This window comes from Macaca fascicularis, chromosome 12 (genome assembly GCF_037993035.2).
Source record: "Macaca fascicularis isolate 582-1 chromosome 12, T2T-MFA8v1.1".
In the NCBI taxonomy this organism is placed as follows: Eukaryota; Metazoa; Chordata; class Mammalia; order Primates; family Cercopithecidae; genus Macaca; species Macaca fascicularis.
The window spans coordinates 98,727,957-98,743,065 of record NC_088386.1 but is presented as its reverse complement, the minus strand read 5'-3'; the positions used below and the strand labels follow the sequence as shown (position 1 = coordinate 98,743,065).

Below are 15,109 nucleotides of genomic sequence, written 5' to 3'. Positions count from 1 at the left end.
TTGTCATCATACAGACTTTAGTTATCACCTCGAGTGTTAACCTTTTCATTCTTTGCTAGCCTATGTGTCACAGTTGTAATTAATAATTCATATGCTGCTGTTTTAGGAAAGTTTTGGAGTCACCTTTAAAAAGAATGCAGTTTGATTATCTCCTACTAGTAGTAAATAGTTTTGCTTCCTTTTTGTTTTTTTCCTGAGACTTTCAGGATCCGGTTTTACCTTTTACTCTTGAAGATTCATCACAAACATTATGGATACGGATATATACATTTGAGATTGGTTACGAACGGTTGTTAAGACCTCTTTAAATCTTTAACACGGGAGTTAGATGCTGAGGAGCCGCCCCACAAGGCCCGGCAGGTCCGGGGGTGGGGGTGCTCGGAGGGAGCCCGGAGGGCCCCGGGCCAATGCTTTCCACTTCCCTACGCCTCAGAGAGCTCACACTCAGCTCCTCGGATGTTCTGACCGGCTTGGTGTTTGTCATCTCACTTTATTAAGTAAGGAGGAAATCGGGAAAGGAGGGATAGAGAGGGTCCCCGAGTTCATTCAAGAGCAGACCGAGAGATGCGCCGGTCCCCGTCGGGCCGGTGGCGGGGTCAGGCCGGCGCCCGAGTGGGGCGGACGCCAGGCCGTGCGGTTTAAATCTCCCGCCTCCCGCAGCGGGAGCCTGACACCTCCACGCACTGGTGCGGAGGGGCACTGGCTGCCGGAGGGCCTGGAGTCGGCGCGGGGCTCGCGGGCGGTGGCCGGAACGCGTGCCGGGACGGATCTCCGCGCGGCCGAACGCGACCCGAGGCGGCGGAGGAGCGGCGCCGGTAAGCGTCTGCGGCCTCCCGTCCCCCCCACTTCCCCCTCAGGCGGCGGTCAGGCCCGGAGGCCAAATCCTGGGTTCCCATGGCGACGCCGGGCGGCAGGGGCGCGGCGGGAGGCTCCGACCACTCTCGCGCGCGCGCGGCTTCTCGGGTCCTTGCTGGCCTCCTTGGTTCTCTCGGGGACCCCGGCCGCTGCCTGCGGCCTTCTACCAGGCGAGGCCCTGCTCGGGGTTCTTCCGGCCTCCCACCAGGCAAAACCCTCAAGGAGCGGTTTCTGGCGTGACTGGGTCCCTGCGGCCGAAGGGCGCCTCCCGGCCACGCTCGCTGTAGTGAAGGAGCGCGGCAGCCCGGGGCTCATTTGGGTGATTTCCCTCGGCGGTGGAGGTCGCTCCTAGTAGAGGCGGCGGCCAATCACCCAAACAGCCCTCAGGTGCCTCCCTGCTGGCCTCTTTTTCACGTGGTGCTTATTTTTATTTCGCTATTATTTTGTAATGGGAATATCTTCTTTAGAAACTAATTGGCAACCGATGGAGAAAAACAAAACATAGTAAATGTGCGGTTTGGGTTGAACTGCAGAATGCACGGGCCCACGAGGGGCTCCGCGCACAGATCCTGTTCCCCAGGCCTTGAACCCGGCCCCACGGCACAGATCTGGCTCCTGGAAACGCGGGTCAGCTGGTCAGGTGCCCAGGTGATGTCAGTGGTCAGATACCTGATGCTCTAAGGAAGACGGAGAGGGGAAAGCCGGGAGTCCATCCTGGCAACTCACCCGCGGTGCTGGGGCGTTGCCAGTAGAGGGGGTGGAATCAGTTTTTGTGTAATAGATGATCTTGATGCACACAGCATAAAGGCTGTTATAAACTATGGGTCTCTGTAAAATAGATTGTTGGGAAGATAACATTTTTCCATGGTTTTAATTTTTCCCAGAAGTATTTATGTATTGATTTATTTGGTTCTGACTCAGGCGACGTACTGTAAGATGGTATTACTTTAATCATCTTCACATCAGTATTTATGGAATAGCCACAGGTGCCTCAACCTTTAGTAGGAGTTAATTATACATTTTCTGGCCGAGTAAACATCTCCAAATGGTATGTATGTGTTTTTATATGACCAAAATTTTAAATCGTTTAGTATTTATCTGTGCCTATCATACCCAGTATTCTTTGAAATCTCTATTTAATAGTGAAAATGATTGTTTTTCTAGTCATTGAAACAGCTATGTGGAAGGCAGTGTTCTAATTACCAGTTTAATTTTAGAGTTAGAAGGGTGCTCAGAGATCAGCCAGTTCAACGAGGAAAAACTGCAAATATGAGACTGGTGGAAAAAGTAGGATGCCGTATTTTTTATTATAAATATCATAAAAAATATAAAACAAAGTTTATACCAGTTACGGAACTAGGACCAGATATCAAAATATTAGATATAAAATGGATAATATACTGTCTTGTTCTACTATACTGCCAAACTTTGTGATTTAATTGTGTTATCCTATATTTACATTTTTTCTTTTATACTTTAGCTTTTTCAGTACTCACTGTGCTTCCTTTAAAATTTTATCCTTTTTACATTCTTTAACAACAACAGATGGGATATGTGAAAGAGTTTTAAATATATCTGTAACTGGAAAGATTTCCTTGTTCGAAGTAGATTTTCTTATTTAATAATATTCTTACTGCCCTGTTCCATTTTGTCTGTTTTTCATTCATCCCTTAAGTTTTGTGTGTTTTTTTTTTTGGAAATCAAAATTTTCAAACTTGTGCTTGGATCCAGTATTCACCATTAAAAGTTAGTCACCTTCTATGTATCTCATTGTTATTTTGCCATTATTGACTCACTTGCATAAAACACTAGGGTTTTTAAATTCCTTTGTTAATTTAGTTGAGATAAAAAATAGACTAAAGTAACACAATATCTATATTTACAGCAGCTGACATTAACAACTGTTAACATTTTGTTGTATTTATTTCTAGTATTTTTTTAGATAAGGAAATAAAATATTTCCAATAAAGTTGAAGTCTCATCCCACCCATCCATAACCAGGTACTTAACATCATGAGTTGATATCTGTGTTTTGTATTTTTAAAATTATATTTTATATGTGTCTATTATTGCATGTGTTTTTAAATTTTAAATAAGTTACATCATATTGCATATAGCCTGCACTTGTGTTTTTCACTCAGTATTATTTTATTTTGGTTTTTTGAGACGGAGCCTCGCTCTGTCGTCCAGGCTGGAGTGCAGTGGCCGGATCTCAGCTCACTGCAAGCTCCGCCTCCCGGGTTCACGCCATTCTCCTGCCTCAGCCTCCCAAGTAGCTGGGACTACAGGCTCCTGCCACCACGCCTGGCTAATTGTTTGTATTTTTAATAGAGACCGGGTTTCACCGTGCCAGCCGGAATGGTCTCGATCTCCTGACCTCGTGATCCACCCGCCTCTGCCTTCCACAGTACTGGGATTACGGGTGTGAGCCACCACGCCTGGCCTCACTCTATTATTTTAAAAATTGATTTGGATTGATATTGATAGTTCTAGCCACTAACATATTTGTTTTAAATGTTTTTTGTTGTTGTTGTTGTTGTTGTTGTTTTGAGACGGAGTCTCGCTCTGTCACCCAGGCTGGAGTGCAGTGGCGCCATCTCTGCTCACTGTAACCTCCGCCTCCTGGGTTCAAGCAATTCTCCTGTCTCAGTCTCCCGAGTAGCTGGGACTACAAGCACATGCCACCACACCCAGCTAATTTTCTTATTTTTAGTAGAGATGGGGGTTTTACCATATTATTCAGGCTGGTCTCAAACTCCTGGATTTAGGTGATCCACCCACCTCAGCCTCCCAAAGTGCTGGGATTACAGGCGTGAGCCACCGCGCCCAGCCTTAATTATTTATATAGTATTCTGTCTTATGAATATACTATATTTTTATCTGTATAGCTTTTTATTAATATACTTAGATTGTTTCTAGTTTTTTATTACAATGCTAAAACAAGTAGACGTTCATTTGGTAAATATTTACTGAGTATCTACTATGTGTCTTGCACTATTTGCTCACAAACAGATGAAAATCTCTGCCCACACAAAAGCTTTAAATACCTAGTGGTGGAATTGCTAGGTCATGAAGTAGGAGCATGTTTAGTTTTATGAGAAACTGCGAGACCATTTTCCAAAATGGTTATACCGTCTAATGCTTTCATTGGCAATATGTGAGTTCCAGTTACTCACATTCTCACCAGTTTTGGTGTTGTCAGTCTTTGTCATTTAAGGTATTATCGTGGATGTATATTGGTGTATCATCATGAGTTGAGAATTCATTCCTGCTCTTGCTTTTATCAAAAGTTTTTTTGTTTTTGAGGGGAAATTCACATAACATACAATTAGCCTTTTTTTTTCTTTTTTACTTTGACTAAACAAACCCAAACAACTGTTTTGAAGTGTACAGTTCAGTGATATTTATTGTTTTCACAATGTTGTGAGATCACCAGCTCTCTCTAGTTTGAAAACTTTTTCATCACCCCATAAAGACACCCCTTACTCATTAATTACTTGATTTGTAGTTTTTTTGTTGCTGAGTGGTATTCCATTGCACATTATTACTATAATTTGTTTGTTCACCTGTTAATAGGTATTCTAATTTTTGGCTATTTTGAATAAAGCTACCAAGAACATTTACAGGTCTTTGGGCATATTATTCATTTATCTTGGGTAAATAAGAATACAATTGCTGGATTGTGTGTGTTTCAATTTTTTCTGAAGTGGTTATACCCATTTTATATTCCCACAACCAATGTATGAAGGTTCCAGTTGTTCCTCATTGTTGCCAGCACTTTGAATTGACAGATTGGTTGTTAAGCAAGATCAAATGGGGGTGTGCTGATACCTCTTTGTGGTTTTAATTTTTGTTTCCCTGATGAATAATGTTGTTGAATATATTTTTATATGCTTAATGGCCATTAGTATATAGTTGTACACTGCATAAAGGTGTTTTGGTCAATGATGGACCACAGATACGATAGTAGTCACATAAGATTGTAATAGCGTATTTTTATTGTACCATTTCAGTGTTTAGACATGTTTAGATACACAAATACTTACCATCATTGTGTTGCAGTTGCCTACAGTATTCAGTATGTAACATGCTGTACAGGTTTGTAGCCTGGGAGCAATAGCCCCTAGGTATGTGGTAGGCTTATAACATTTGGTTTGTATAAGTACATTCTGTGATGTTCTCACAGTGATGAAATCACCTAATGACACATTTCTCAGAACATATTCCCACAGTTAATGCATGACTGCATGTGAATATCTTTTGTTAGTTTGCTCAAATAATTTATCTGTTAAAATGAGATTTTCTTATTACTCAGTTGTAATTATTCTTCATATATTCAGAACACAGGTCTGTTCATATGTGTGTGTGTATGTATGAAAAGTTTCCTCCAAATTTTCATTTTCTGAATTGTGTTTTTCAAATAACAATTTTAAATTTTGGTGATAATCCAACTTCTTGATTTTTTTTTCTTTTATAATTAATGTTTTAAATAGTCTAAGAAATCATTGTCTGCCCCAAGGTTGCAAAGATTTTTTCTTCTGGGAGTTTTACAGTTTTTTGAGATGGAATCTCATGCTCTTGCCCAGGCTGGAGTGCAGTGGCAGGATCTCAGCTCACTGCAACCTACGCCTCCCAGGTTCAAGTGATTCTCCTGCCACAGCCTCCTGAATAGCTGGGACTACAGGCACCTGCTACCTTGCCCAGCTAATTTTTTGTATTTTTAGTAGAGACAGAGTTTCACCATATTGGCCAGACTGGTCTCGAACTCCTAACCTTGTGATTCGCCCGCCTCGGCTTCCCAAAGTGCTGGGATTACAAGCGTGAGCCACTGCGCCTAGCCAGGAGTTTTACAGTTTTTAAATTTTACATTTAAGTCTGTTACACATTTTGAATTACTCTTTGTAAATGATGTTAGTTAAGAATTGGGGAGCAATTCTTTTGACATATGGATATCTGGTTGTCCTTGTATTGTCTGTTAAAAGTCAAACCTTTCCACCAGTGAATTGCTTTGGCACCTCTGTTAGTCCATTTTGGGTTACTATAAAGGAATACCTGAGACTGCGTAATTTATAAAGAAAAGCAGTTTATTTGGTTCACAGTTCTGCAGGCTGTACAAGAAGCATGGTGCAGCACCTGCATCTGATGAGGGCCTCAGGCTTCTTCCACTCATGGAGGAAGGTGAAGGGGGAGCAGGTGTCACATGGTGAGAGAGGGAAGGGTGTCACACCCTGTTAAATAGGCAGCTCTCACATGAACTTACAGAGTAAGAACTCACTCATCACCAAGCCATTGATGAGGAATCCACCCCCATGACTTCCCAGAAGGCCCAACCTCCAATATTAGGGATCACATATCAACATGAAATTTTTAGGGGACAAACATCCAAACTATATCAGTGCCCTTGTCAGAAATCATTTGGTTGTATATTTGTGGATGTATTTCTGTGTGTTCTCTAATTTTTCTCAGCAATGTGCTATAGTTTTTAATAGCACTGTGGTATGTATTTCACTGAATTTGCTGCTAAATATTTCATAGCTTTGGATGTTATTAAAAATGAGAGTGGATTTTAAATTTCACTTTCTAGGCTGGGTGTGGTGGCTCACACCTATAATCCTAGCACTTTGGAAGCCTAGAGGGGAATCACTTGAGGCCAGGAGTTTGACACCAGCCTGGGCAACATAGGGAGACTCCATCTCTACCAAAAAAAAAAAAATCACTTCCTAATTGTTTGCTACTAATATATAGAAATGTGATACATTTGTTTTACATTGATTCACTAATTGCTGAATTTGCTCAGATCTGTTGCATTAGATCTAGTAGATTTTTAAAAGATTCTTTAGGATTTTTTGCATACATAATCATGACACCTGTGAATAAAGACATCTTTGCCTTTTCCTTTCAAATGTGGAAGGGGTGTGAGCAGTCATCTTTGCCTCTTACCCAATATTAAAGGAAAAATATTCACTATTTCACAGTTAAGTATGATGTTAGCTGTGTGGGGTTTTTTGTTGTTGTTTTCTTTTTTTTTCTTTCTTTTTTTGGCGGGGTGATAGAGTCTTGCTCTGTCACCCAGGCTAGAGTGCAGTGGCACGATCTCGGCTCACTACAACCTCTGCCTCTCAGGTTCAAGCAATTCCCCTGCCTCAGCCACCCAAGTCGCTGGGACTATGGGTGTGCAGCACTATGCCCAGCTAATTTTTGTATGTTTAGTGGACACAGGGTTTCACCATGTTGGCCAGGCTGGTCTCGACTTTCTGACCTCACATTTTCTGCCCACCTTGGCCTCCCAAAGTGCTGGGATTACAAATGTGAGCCACCTTACCCGGCCAGAGTTTTCTTTTTCTTAAATCATGAGTGAGTGATACATTTTTTCATTTTTTTCCTACATCTATTGAAATGGTGATACTTCTCCTTTAATCTCTTAATTTAATGAATTATATAGACTGATTTTCTTTTTTTTTTTTTTTGAGATGGACTCTTGCTCCTTCACCCAGGCTGGAGTTCTGTGGTGCCATCTCAGCTCACTGCAGTCTCCACCTACCAGGATCAAGCAGTCCTCCCACCTCAGCCTCCCAAGTAACTGGGACTACAAGTGTGTGCCACCACACCCAGCTAATTTATTTTTATTTTTATTTTGAGACAGTCTTGCTCCTGTCCCCCAGGCTGGAGTGCAGTGGTGCACTCTCGTCTCACTGCAACCACCACCTCCTGGGTTCAAGCGGTTCTTCTGCCTCAGCCTCCCGAGTAGCTGGGATTATAGGAGTGCACCACCATGCCTGGCTAATTTTTGTATTTTTAGTAGAGACGAGGTTTCACCATGTTGGCCAGGCTGGTCTTGAACCCCTGACCTCAAGTGATCCGCCTGCCCTGGCCTTCCAGAGTGCTGGGATTACAGACGTGAGCCACCATGCCCCGCCAAAGAGAAGATTTTTTTTTTTTTTTTTTTTTTTTTTAAAACACAGAGTCTCACCCTGTTGCCCAGGCTGAAGTGCAGTGGTGTGATCTCGGCTCACTGCAACCTACACCTCCCAGATTCAAGCAGTTCTCCTGCCTCAGCCTTCTGAGTAGCTGGGATTACAGGCACAGGCCACAACACTCAGCTGATTTTTATATTTTTTAGTAGAGGTGGGGTTTCTCTATGTTGGCCAGGCTGATCTCCAACTCCTGACCTCAGGTGATGCACCTGCCTCAGCCTCCTGAAGTGCTGGGATTACAGGCATGAGCCACTGTGCCCAGCCACACCTGGCTAATTTTGGTATTTTTAGTAGAGACGGAATTTCACCATGTTGGCCAGGCTCGTCTGGAACTCCTGATCTCAGGTGATCCACCCATATCAGCCTCCCAAAGTGCTGAGATTACCAGTGTGAGCCACCGCACCTGGGCCATAGACTGATTTTGAAATGGTAAGCAAATCTTGCATCCCTTGCATCAATTCCACCTAGTTAGTCATGTTTTATCCATGCATATATATATATACACACATACATACACACCTATTACTCTATTAGATTTGTTAGGATTTTGTGAAGGGGTTTTCATTCATATTTAATAAAAATATTGGTCTATAATAATCTTTTCTTGTAATGACTGGTTTTGAGGGCAAAGTTATGCTGGCTCATAAAATGAGTTGGGAACTATTCTTTCCTCTTCTACTCTATGAAAGAGTAAGTTTGGTTATGTCCTAAATGTTTGATCGAATTCACCAGTGAAGCTATCTGGTCCTGAAAGGGTTTTGTTTTGTTTTGTTTTCATGGGATTTAAAAAATTATTGATTCACTTTTTAAAATGAGTGTAAGATAATATGGATGCTCTCTTTCTTTCTTGTGTTAGTTTTTGGTATGTTGCATTTTTCAAGGAATTTGTTCATTTAACTTAAGTTGTACAATCTTTTGGTGTAAAGTTGTTAAAAACATACCTTTATTAATCTTTTAATGTCTGTAGGATCTATAGTGACGTTCCTTCTTTTATTCCTAATATTGCTCATTTATGTTTTTCTTTCTTTGTTGATAAGTCTTACTAGAAGCTTTTTAAATTTAATAATTTTTTCATATCAACCCATTTTTAACTTTAATTTTCTTATTTGTCCATTTTCTATTTACTGACTTATTTTTATCGTTTCTTCTACTTGGGGTTTAATTTGCTCCTCTTTTTCTAACTTCTTAAGGTGGAAGCATAGATAATTGATTTTATACCTTTTTTTCTTTTTTTATTGAGATGGAGTCTCACTCTGTCACCCAGGCTGGAGTGCAATGGCATGTTCTCGGCTCACTGTAACCTCCGTCTCCTGGGTTCAACTGATTCTCCTGCCTCAGCCTCCCAAGTAGCTGGGATTACAGGTGCTCGCCACCACACCCAGCTAATTTTTGTATTTTTAGTAGAGGTGGGGTTTCACCATGTTGGCCAGGCTGGTCTCAAACTCCTGACCTCAAGTGATCTGCCTGCCTCTGCCTCCCAAAGTGTTGGGATTACAGGTCTGAGCGACCGCACCAGCCCTTTTTTTCCAATGTAGGTATTTAAAGCTGTGAGCTTTTCTCTAATCATGCTTTAGTTGCATTCCACAGCTTTTGATATGTTTTTATTATCATTGAGTTTAAAGTATTTTAAAATTCCTCTCTGATTTCTTTGACCATTTATTTATTTGTTTATTTATATTTATTCTTTTTTTTTTTTTTTTTGAGATGAAGTCTCACTCTTGTCGCCTAGGCTTGACTCACTGCAACCTCCACCTCTCCAGTTCAAGAGATTCTCCTGACTCAGCCTCCTGAGTAACTGGGATTACAGGCACCTGCCATCACGCCTGGCTAATTTTTGTATTTTTAGTAGAGATAGGGTTTCACCATGTTGACCAGGCTGGTCTCGAACTCCTGACCTCAGGCGATCCACCTGCCTCAGCCTCCCAAAGTGCTGGGATTGCAGGCATGAGCCACCACGCCCAGCCTGTTTATTTAGATATATGTTATTTCCAAATATTTGGGAATTTTCTAGATATCCAATTGCTATTGATTTCTGTTTAAAACTTTTTACTTTTTTTATAGAGACAGAGTCTTGCTCTGTCACCTAGCCTGGAGTGCAGTGGTGTGATCATTGCTCACTCCCTGCAGGCTCAAACTTCCTGGGCTCAAGCGATCCTCCCACCTCAGCCTCCAAAGTCACTGACGCTACAGGCATGTGCCACCACTTCTGGCTTTTTTCTTTTTCTTTTTTTCTTTCTTTTTTTTTTTTTTTTTTTTTTTTTTGTAGAAATAGAGTCTTACTATGTTGCTTAGACAGGTTTCAAACTCCTGGCCTCAAGCAATCCTGCTTCACCCTGCTAAGTCACTGGGATTACAAATGGGAGCTACAACACTTGGTTTCTATTGATTTCTAAAGTAATAGTATTATAGTCTAAGAATGTTATCTGTGTTATTTTAATACTTTTATTTTTCTGCCTAGCATATGGTCTGTTTTGGTGAATCTTCCAGTTACCCTTAGGGAAAAATAATGTATTCTGCTCTTGGTGGGTGGACTGGCGTATAAATGTCAGTTAGGCCAAGTTGGTTAAAAGTGTTTCTCAAAAAAAAAAAAAAAAAAAAAAAAAAAAGGTGGGGGGGATTGTTTAAAACTTTTATGGTTTCACTTTTTTTTTTTTTTTGAGATGGAATCTCACTTTGTCGCCCAGGCTGGAGTACAGTAGCATGATCTCGGCTTACTCAACCTCCGCCTCCTGGGTTCAAGCAATTCTCCTGTCTCAGCCTCCCGAATAACTGGGATTACAGGTGTGTGCTACCACACCCAGCTAATTTTTGGGTTTTTAGTAGAGATGAGGGTTCACCAGGTTGGCCAGGCTGGTCTCGAACTCGTAACCTCAAGTGATCCATCCACCTCAGCCTCCCAAAGTTCTGGGATTACAGGTGTGAGCCATTGTACCTGGCCTTCACTTTTTAAAAAAATGTCTACTTATGTCAGTTACTATTCTGGGGGCAGTGTTAAGTCCCTCGTTGTGATTGTAAATTTGACAGTTTCTCCTTTTAGTTCTGTCAGGTTATTTTTTTTTTCCTTGTATTTGAGAGCTTTATCATTTAGTAATATCCACAGTTAAGAGTGCTATGTCTTTTTTTTTTTTAGATAGTCTCGCCCTGTACCCAGGCTTGAGTGCAGTGACGCAGTCTTGGCTCACTGCAACCTCTACCTCCCAGGTTCAAGCGATTCTCCTGCCTCAGCCTCCTTAGTAGCTGGGTCTACAGGTGTGAGCCACCACTCCCGGCTAATTTTTGTATTTATTTTATTATTTTATTTTATTTTATTTTGAAATGGAGTCTCGCCCTGTCCCCCAGGCTGGAGTGCAATGGTGCAATCTTGGCTCCCTGCAACCTCCACCTCCTGGGTTCCAGTTCTCCTCAGCCTCCCAGGTAGCTGGGATTACAGGTGCCCGCCACCACACCCAGCTCATTTTTGCATTTTTAGTGGAGACGGAGTTTCACCATGTTGGTCAGGCTGGTCTTGAACTCCTTACCTCAGGTGATCCACCTACCTCAGCCTCCCAAAGGGCTGGGATTACAGACGTGAGTCACTGTGCCCGGCCTGCTATGTCTTCTTGATAAATTGACCCTCTTATTATTAAATGTCCATCTTATCCCTAGAAATATTATTTATATTGAAACCTGTTTTGTCAGACATTAATATATACTTAATGTTTATGCAGTATATCTTTATGCTTTTCCTTTTAACTTCTCTGTGTATTTGCGTTTAAAATATGTTTCTTTTTTTTTTTTTTTTCTTTTTTTTGAGACACAGTCTTGCTCTGTTGCCCAGGCTAGAGTGCAGTGGCATGATCTTGGCACATTGTAACCTCCGCCTCCCGGATTCAAGCAGTTCTCCTGTCTCAGCCTCCCAAGTAGCTGGAATTACAGGCATGAGTCACCACATTCGACTAATTTTTGTGTTTTTAGGAGAGACAGGGTTTCACCATGTTGGCCAGGCTGGTCTCGAACTCTTGACCTCATGTTCCGCCTGCCTCGGCCTCCCAAAGTGCTGGGATTACAGGCGTGAGCCACCATGCCCAGCCTAAAGTATGTTTCTTTTAAATTACATGTATTTGGGTTATACTTGTCTATCCTGTATTACAATCTCTGCTTTTTAATGGTGTTATATAGTCCATTTATATTTAATGTCATTTTTAATGTGTTTAGATTAACTGTATTGGTGTTCCTTTTCTATTTTCCCATGTAGTAGTATTATTATTTTTGAGACAGAGTCTCACTCTGTGGCCCAGGCTGGAGTGCAGTGCCATGATCATAGTTTACTGTAACCTTGAACTCCTGGGCTCAAGCAATCTTCCCCACTCAGCCTCCTGAGTAGCTAGGACTACAGGTGTGTGCCACCACACCCAGCAAATTTAAAAAAAGAATTTTTTTAGAGGCAAGGTCTCACTATGTTGCCCAGACTGGTCTTGACCTCAAGTGATCCTCTTGCCATGGTCTCCCAATGTACTGGGCATGAGCCACTGCACCCAGACAAAAATGTTCTTAATGCCTGTGAATTCAATAAATTTAAGAAAATTCCCTTAATTTTAAAGGGTCTTGGCTACTTCCTTTATGAAACTGGAATAATATAACCTGCCACTTTTAGCTTTCTGGGGATATTATGAAGACCAAATGAGATAAAATGTGTTTAAAAAGTTTTCAGTGTTCTAAAGGTATAATGATTATTATTTTAGTAAGCAGCAGTACTAACATTATCAGGAACTTTAAAATATCTTAAACTCTAAGAAAAGTACCTTTTGCATAATTTTGAATTCTTTTTGAAAAATTAAGATCCAGTCCTTTCATAAGAATATTAGGTCAAGATGGTAACCTCTCTGTGGGTAACTTAGGTGCTTAGTGTGGAGTTTGTGGGACTGGTTGAATGGTGATAAGTAATTACCATATTCTTTCTACTTTAGATAAACACAGGTTTGCATTTAATGTAATTGGATTTTCCTATGTCCGTGTCTTATTGATGTTATGATTACAGTGCCAATCATAGCACCCAGAACAAAGCTGGCATTAAATGTGCATATGAAACTGACTGTCATATTGGTACTATTTTCAAATTTCAGGTAATTTTCGTTCTGCACAAGTTATAGTATCTCTGTGTGTTTGTAAATTTCAGCTACTCTGGTCCTGGAATAGACCAGTATCTCAGTGACCAAATCATGTTTGACTAAACAGTAATTAAGATCCGATCTGAAAATATTTATATTTATAACCTGAATTCAATTCTAATATAATATTAAAGCTGATACTTTATAAGATGTATTCTTTAGGGCAGTTTGAGGGGCAGATCTTCAATTTGTCACTTGTTGGTTCGTCTTTCATATCAGTTACCCTTAATAATTTTAGTAGGCTTCATTTCATCTCAATCTATGAAAGGAGACAGACAAAAGAGCCTGTAACCTAATGTACTTATTGATTTGCCAGAGCCAAAAACCATTCCTGAATTAATGGGCGGTTGATGAAAGATTAGTCAGGCAGAGCCTTTAAAGTAGGATGTATATGATATAGCCATCCACCACATAGCAACAGGGATATGTCCCGAGACATGTGTCCTTAGGCAATTTTGTCATTGTATGAATGTCATAGAGTGTACTTACACAAACCTAGATGGTATAGCTTGCTACACCCCTAGACTGTCTGATACAGCCTGTTGCTCCTAGGCTGTAAACCTGTATAGCATGTTCCTGTACTGAATATGGGAGGCAACTGTAACACAATGGTATTTATGTATCTAAACAAAGGAAAGGTTTGCTCAGTGGCAAACCATGGCTGTGACATCACTAGACAATAGGATTTTCTCTGCTCCATTATAATCTTTTTTAAAATAGATTTCTTTTTTTAAATTTTACTTTAAGTTCTGGGATACATGTGCAGAACATACAGGTTTGTTACATAGGTATACATGTGTCATGGTGGTTTGCTACACCTATCAACCCGTCATCTAGGTTTTAAGCCCTGCATGAATTAGACATTTGTCCTAATGCTCTCCCACCCCTTTCTCCCAACCCCCAACAGGCCCTGGTATGTGATGTTCCCCTCCCTGTGTCCATGTGTTCTCATTGTTCAACTCTCACTTATGAGTGAGAACATGCAGTGTTTGGTTTTCTGTTCCAGTGTTAATTTGCTGAGAATGATGGTTTCCAGCTTTGTCCATGTCCCTGCAAAGGACATGAACTCATTCTTTTTTAATGGCTGTATAGTATTCCATGTTGCATATGTGCCTCATTTTCTTTATCCAGTCTATCATTGATGGGCATTTGGGTTGGTTCCAAGTCTTTGCTATTGTAAATAGTGCTACAGTAAAAGTATGTGTGCATGTGTCTTCATAGTAGAATGATTTATAATCTTTTGGGTATATACCCAGTAATGGGTCAAATGGTATTTCTGGTTCTAGATCTTTGAGGAATCGCCACACTGTCTTCCACAATGCTCCAACTAATTTACACTCCCACTAACAGGGTAAAAGCATTCCTATTTCTCTACATCCTCTCCAGCATCTGTTGTTTCCTGACTTTTTAATGATCACCATTCTAACTGGCATGAGATGGTATCTCATTGTGGTGTTGATTTGAATTTCTCTAGTGACCAGTGTTGATGAGCTTTTTTCCATTTGTTTATTGGCCACATAAATGTCTTTTGAGAAGTGTCTGTTCACATCCTTTGCCCACTCTTTGATGGGGTTGTTTTCTTTCTTGTAAATTTGTTTAAGTTCCTTGTAGATTCTGGATATTAGACCTTTGTCAGAAGGATAGATTGCAAAAATTTTCTCCCATTCTGTAGGTTGCCTGTTCACTCCGATGATAGTTTCTTTTGCTGTGCAGAGGCTCTTTAGTTTAATTAGATCCCATTTGTCAATTTTGACTTTTGTTGCCATTGCTTTTGGTGTTTTCGTCATGAAGTATTTGCTCATTCCTATGTCCTGAATGTTATTGCCTAGGGTTTCTTCTACGATGTTTATGGTTTTAGGTCTTACATTTAAGTCTTTAATCCATCTTAAGTTAATTTTTATATAAGGTGTGAGGAAGGGGTCCAGTTTCTATTTTCTGCATATGGTTAGCCAGTTTCCCCAGCACCATTTATTAAACAGGGACTCCTTTCCCCATTGCTTGTTTTTGTCAGGCTTGTCGAAGATCAGATGGTTGTAGATGTGTGGTATTATTTCTGAGGTCTCTGTTCTGTTCTATTGGTCTACATATCTTTTTTGGTACTATGCTGTTTTGGTTACTGTAGACTTGTAGTAT

At 40.8% G+C, this 15,109-nt stretch overlaps 1 protein-coding gene across 19 annotated transcripts in view; it reads left to right on the top strand.

Moving 5' to 3' along the window:
- The first annotated feature begins 358 nt into the window (after positions 1-358).
- The window catches only part of ICA1L (islet cell autoantigen 1 like), a 99,165-nt gene continuing 84,414 nt past the window's right edge, over positions 359-15,109 (top strand). For 5 of the 19 annotated variants that reach the window (XM_074009787.1, XM_015432564.3, XM_074009796.1 and 2 more), the window contains exon 1: positions 670-815. The gene's annotated coding sequence lies outside the window, so the exon portion shown is untranslated. Of the gene's footprint in view, positions 498-669; positions 816-895; positions 1,273-1,776; positions 1,904-2,786; positions 2,857-15,109 lie in introns of those variants that run through there. The other 14 variants (XM_074009789.1, XM_015432563.3, XM_074009793.1 and 11 more) reach the window with 9 other exon arrangements.